Source organism: Strongylocentrotus purpuratus, unplaced genomic scaffold (assembly GCF_000002235.5).
Source record: "Strongylocentrotus purpuratus isolate Spur 01 unplaced genomic scaffold, Spur_5.0 spur5_contig_865, whole genome shotgun sequence".
Classification (NCBI taxonomy): Eukaryota; Metazoa; Echinodermata; class Echinoidea; order Camarodonta; family Strongylocentrotidae; genus Strongylocentrotus; species Strongylocentrotus purpuratus.
Genome location: NW_022145574.1, coordinates 277,346 through 283,933, shown reverse-complemented (window position 1 = coordinate 283,933; position 6,588 = coordinate 277,346).

Below are 6,588 nucleotides of genomic sequence, written 5' to 3'. Positions count from 1 at the left end.
CTAACATGTTAGCCTATGGACGTTTTTTAAAAGCACATCCACCCCGATGTTCGTTATCACTAGCTCTTTCATTGGAGCCCTCATGTTTCATTGACTTTTGAAAGTTCACCCACCGTAATTTTTCAAAATAGGTTGCAAGCTCGTCATTGCCTATAATACACATGTGAAACAAGTCTAACTTTGGACTCAGTTTTCCAAGCGATTTGAAGATTATAGGTCGAGCACACGAAACAAAAAAAGCATGAATTATCATAGATCACTTCTGCCTATTTCATTTTGTCCATTTCATCCAACCCCCCACCGTAATTTTTCAATTTAGTAAAAGCAAACATTTTGCCGACGTAAGCAAAAACATGAATATTCATGAACGTATACAATGATGATAGTGATGGTACGATGATTTTTGTTCAATTCATTTTAGTCTTTTTTTAGTAATGACATAATATATATATATATATATATGTAATGCGAAAGGGAAATAGACAGTGATGGTTGTGTAGCTTAAAGCAAATTTCTCCATTGCTGTCCTCTTTTTTGATTTTGTGTGTGTGCAATGGTTGCAAAAGATTGTCTCCGCCGGGAATCGAACCGGGTCACTGGCTAAGAACGCCAATGCCTTAACCACTAGACCACACATGTCCCCTCCCCATCCGCCTTCCCCCAGCATATTTTCATTTGTTAATAATTGTTATTTCAATGACGAAATTATATCTGTACAATTTATATGTATCTTATCGAAGTAATCATAATCAAAAGATTGTTTTTTTTTTAAATATTTGTGGTGTATTACTCAGAGGAAAAGCCTTTCCTATCGAAACAGTTCAATGATGATGGTACGATGATTAGTTTGTTCAATTCATTTTAGTCATTTTTAGTCATGGCACAATTTATATATAAATATAATGTGAAAGGAAATTAGACAATGACGGTTGTGTAGCTTAAAGCAAAGTTCTCCATTGCTGTCCTCTTGTTTATTTGTTCTGCAAAGGTTGAACAAAATTGTCTCCGCCGGGAATCAAACCATTTCATTGTGAGAGAACGCCAATGCGTTATCAACTAGACCACATAGACGGGTCAGTGGCTTCAGCGACACCAAATTCAGTTGACTAACATATTTGGCAAATCTCGTGGAAAAAAATAAATGTACTCCTGCGTTGGTTGACGAAATAAAGACAATTGAAGAAGAAATAATTAAAAAAACCATAGGAGATACAATATATTCTGATTTGAGGCTTTAAACCTTAAATACATGCAGTTCTTAAATTTACACTGTTGTTCCATAATTATACTGTCTATACAGTTCCATGTGCTTCTTAATTTAAAGTTTCTTAGTCGAAATTGATATTACTACGTATTTTACTCAGAAAAATGTACTTTACTGTTGATTATTTGGTTATTTTTATTACCGATTTTGCATAAACTTCATTGTTCATAATGTCCTTGAAAAAACGAGACCCAAGTTTAACGTTAAATTACTCAATAATTCTGAATTATCTTTGGTTAATGTGCACATAATAGAAAAGCTTATACAAATATATATATATATATATATAACTTACCTTCATATAGCGCCCAAGATAAATTATTTATAAACCCTATACATGATTAACTTGAAAAATATTGTCAAATAAAGTGTGAAAGGTAGGTATTAAGGCTAGCCTTTAAATCATTAAAATGAAAGACGAAAATATCAAGCTTTATATGATGAGTTTTGATAATTGATATTCCCAAATCATATGACTTTCAAAACAACTATTATCGACTCGTTTTGTCTTAAATCAGTCATATGTGATCTAATGATCATATTCATTTTGTCATATGATATAAAGGAAAACGAGCTTGTCAGTAATGTATACATTAATGATACAAATAATTTAGGATTATTTAGTAATTTACGAATATAAGCTTGCGTTTCCTTTTTCAGAGACACCATGTATTGTAATGTTCAAATGTGGGCTTGCTTAATTAATTTCTTATCATGCCGATACAACGCATGAAATATTAGATTAGAACATTACTGTAACTATCACTTGTATCATCGTGCGCAACAAGAAACGTATACAATCAAGCTTAGTAATAAAGAAAACGGTGAAGGGGAAAGTTGGTATTCACATTGTTTTTATTAATCGTTTTGAATCAATATTACATATTCATATTCCCATTGCAATTTAAAAACGTATACAAACTGCAATTAATCTTGTCAAAGTTGTCCAAGCTAGCAAACAATGGATTAACAAGAGAACCCCAAATCCACGAGATCAATAGCATAATCTAAAACCAATCACAACACAAACCCCAATTCAAAATGGCGAATCACTTTATATTTTGTGTATGGAGTTCATGTCAAGGTATCTTCACAGGAATCAGGCATTTGTTTTTGATGTTTTTGCACACTTGTACAATAACAATGATTATATTTCAACTCTCCCCAGAACTAAAACTTCTCTTTAAATGACCCCCCCCCCCCCGCCCCATACAAAAAAGGCCTCTATTCATTTACAGACAGCTAAAAGCACCCACTGTCCAGAAACACCGCCGCTAAGACTTTCTAGTCAAAGAAAATTTATAAGAAACCAATTGTATTACCTTTAGAAGTCATGTCGGGATCATGTAACATGCCATTGCAATGCTCGAACATTGAAAAGGCAATGGATAGGGCTATATAAGTTTATAAGTGGCCTTAGTAATATTTCTATCTTTAATGTTATATCTTCTTTCTTTTTTTTCCCCTTTTTTGGGGGGGTGAGTCTGTTCGGGCGTGGAAACAGTGCATGGTTGTTGTTGTTTGGTATTATCGGCCTTAAACGAAAATGAAATACACCTTTGTAATTATTGTAAAATTTTCAACAAACAGCAAAATATTTTCTTCCACACTGACTCGCATGGCTCTATTGATCGTGGCCACTGTTTCGGGGGAATTATATAAATTTCACTCGCCCAGCGGCGTGGGACACTAAATATGATGTGACTTTAGTATATTTGTTTAACGCTCAGTCGCTTTGCTCCAAAGCATTACACGTATCTTCCAGTATTAAGTTGACTCAAAATTGTGCTACAGTACACAAAGAAATAGCGAACCCAATTCTGAGCTTGGCCGAGTGCCATCATTGAATTTGTTTATTGTTAAATTTTTATTTCTAAATGCTATACATTAGGCCTATGTACAAAGCACTAAAATAAACACTCCCTAATACAGTACTGTATAAACTTTTGGGTATAATTTGCCCAACACCATTTGCAAGATTATGTCAATTACAATGGAGGGGTAGTGAGCATTATTTTTTGTTTCGTATTTGACCCCGAAAATGAGAACGTCGCTCAGTGGGGGGGGGGGAGCCTACTGTGTGATCACTTACTGAAAAAAATATATATAATTTTTGTTTTAATATTAAAAAAAAAACCAGGGGGGCAGGGTCGCCCCCCCCCCCCCCCCGTGTATCATTGTCTGGGCCCAACAACACCGGTAGTTATGTGAAAGCGATGTCTATACTGTAAAAATTTGCACTCATCCCAATTGCATTACTCAACATAAACACTAAAGTAAAATCAGCACATCTAACACTCAATTGCACACTGAAGGATAAGAAGTCAATATGAAGTCAATTCATTAGATGCGGGTGTGTGCGTGTGTGTGTGTGTATGTGTGAGAGGGTGCGTGTGTACGTGTGTTTGTATGTATAATGTACAATAATATAAAAAATAGTGATAACAATGATGATAATAATAATGATGATAATAATATAATAATAATTTTAATCATGGTAATAACACATGTTTTTGTTGACCAAGGTAAGCTTCATCAGCTTTAAAGTTGTTCTTCCTGAGGTCCTTGCAATTGGCAGGTTATTAACAGTTGGATGTTAGGTGTCAAATGTGAATTAGATTTTTTGCCAAAGGACGTTTATAGTGCTGGGCTTGGATACGAACCCTCAACCGTTCGATTGAGTCTCGTGAACGAATCACAATACCACGACACCTCCACACTAATTAAACACAAGTGCATAACTATAAACAACAAATAATGAAGAGTAAAATGATCACAAACAGAATAAATGAATGAATAGATGATGGTTGGAAATATAAAACAAAATAATACAAACAGTGTATCAATAATAAATAAAAAGTCCAGAAAAAAAATGTCACTAGGCGCATTTATACTGTCAAATACCTCATTTTGAAAAGTCGCGATGTTTCGTGCACCCGGTTACACTTGTGCTGAAACATCACCGACGGAGCTGTTCAGCGATGTTTTGGCGTGTTTCGGTTGGTAATGCGCATGTGCAGTCTTCCCGACCTTTGACCCCGGCCTGCTATAAGATTTTTAGCGCGCGCAATTTCCAGCTAGCGCTATAGCTAGCTAAATAGCGATACATCCCATGCGCATGCATGCGATATGTTTTGTTTATCTCGCGTGTAGTATTTGAGGCAAGAGTGGATAAGTTACGAAGTACGGACTACGGCTGCTGATTCAGTTTTCCCAAATTCAATCGAAATCTAGTAGTAAAAACGATATGGGAAGGTTAAGAAAATCATCGTTGTTAATTGTTAATTTCATGCTTTCACTCATTTCTCTGAAGCCCTTTTCCCCACGTTTGCAGGGACCCTTGGAAGTCTGGTGGAGGAGCTCTCCCTGCCTCCACATCGAAATCAAGAACTTCATCTCATCATCAGTTCAATGGGAATTGTTCACTTCCATATTAATTAATCTAACAAAACACTCAAATACTACTACTAGACAGATATGGCCAGACGGGAATAACGAAGATTGAATAAAGGATGAGTTAACGGAATTGGAACAAACGGAGCTGAATGAACGGATAACACGCGCGACGATGGAAATGCTATAAATATCACACGGGAAGAACGTGGTTTAAAAGAGCGCGGGTAACAATCCGGAAGTGCCGGAAGTCACGTGCCTAACATCGCGATGTTACAACTGCGAGCGGTTATACTTGCCAAACACGCCAAAACACGCCAAAACACGCCAAAAGATCACACTTCGTTTTGGAATGTTTGGGGCTTGGCATGTCTGCCGGTAAAGCGTAGTTGCCCTTGGTAACATCGCGGCCAGGCTCCGGTTTGGCATTTTTTGGCGTGTTTGGATGACAGTGTAACTGCCCCTAGTGTCTGGAATTTACATTATTGAATGTCATCCGATATTTAATTGCAAACCTATGATATGTTTGACCTCGTGCGAGGGATGTGTTTCCTCTCTCTTTTAAAAAGAATATGATTGTTTTGTTCGACGCTGAGTTGGAGGGTATTAGTTCACATTGTCTGCGGCGTATTTCCGGCGATGTTGTCGTTTTTTAACATTTTTTTTTCCAGTATTTATTTCGGTTCTTACATTTACCAAAAAGAGGGGGATGGGAGATAAAGGTTAGGAAGTGTATTTGTTTTCCGCCCTTTATATATATATATATGTCGCTCATCGCATAGAGTGGGTGTATTATTAGTAAGGTTCACATAACGGTCTGTTAGCATAAAGTTAAGCTCGAGGTTATAGACTTCGATGTAAACTTGTAGTTAGGGACCGTGTGGACGCACTTGTGGTTACAAAACGTGTTGGTAACATGACGTTACAAACCACGACATATCTTAAGGTTAGCACGAAAACTGCAGGCGGCAGTTACGAGCCATGAGGACGCACTTCGTGGTAACACCAGTTTATAGTTCAAATAAATACCGTCCTCGGTCCCATGTGAACAAACCCTTTCCGTGGTTAGTGGATCGCTGTTTTAACTTTGAGGTTTCACATAATGAAAATATTTAGCTACGATGCTACCGTGTGGACGTAGTTATTGTTAGGCTAGATGTCCTTGTTGGGTGGGTGTCCTCTTAAAACAAGCAGGAAAGGGGAAGGACGGGACGTGGTACTTACTAACTTGTTTATTTGTTTATATTTTTTTCCTATATGGCAGGATCAACTGACCTGTAAATTATGCACAAGTGCTCTGGAAAAACCACCTGCAGTTAAACCATATCCCAATATTAGTAGGGAAAATGTCGTCAGTGCAAGGGTGTCGATTTGTTTCCGTGGTTTGGGGGAGATGATAGGTGCCAAAATATTTTCGGCAATGGATCAAAGCAACCAAGAGGTAGAAGCGTGTGACAGGTTGCACCCCCTCCCTTCCAAGTTATTAACTTTTTCAAGTCACCCTCAATAAAGATAACATTTCAGAAAATATGGGAACCATGTGGATTCCACATGGGCTTGCTACCTGGATTATTTTATTTTAGGATGGCGGTAGTAAAGCGTGCGAATCACTTACAGAGCGCGCGAAGCGCGCTCCCTAGGGGGGGGGGGGTGTGCAGGGAGGTGGAAATCCCCCCTCCCGAGTGTAGCGCGGAACCTCTGACCTTTCATTAAATCATTAAAGAAAAAAGACGATTCGTTGTACCATTCTCGACTCTTTATCCTTGTCTGAATTCAGTTTCACCCCTCCCGAGTGTAGCGCGGAACCTCTGACCTTTCATTAAATCATTAAAGAAAGAAGACGATTCGTTGTACCATTCTCGACTCTTTATCCTTGTTTGAATTCAGTTTCACCCCTCCCGCGCATAGCGCGGAAGCTACGAGCTTTCATT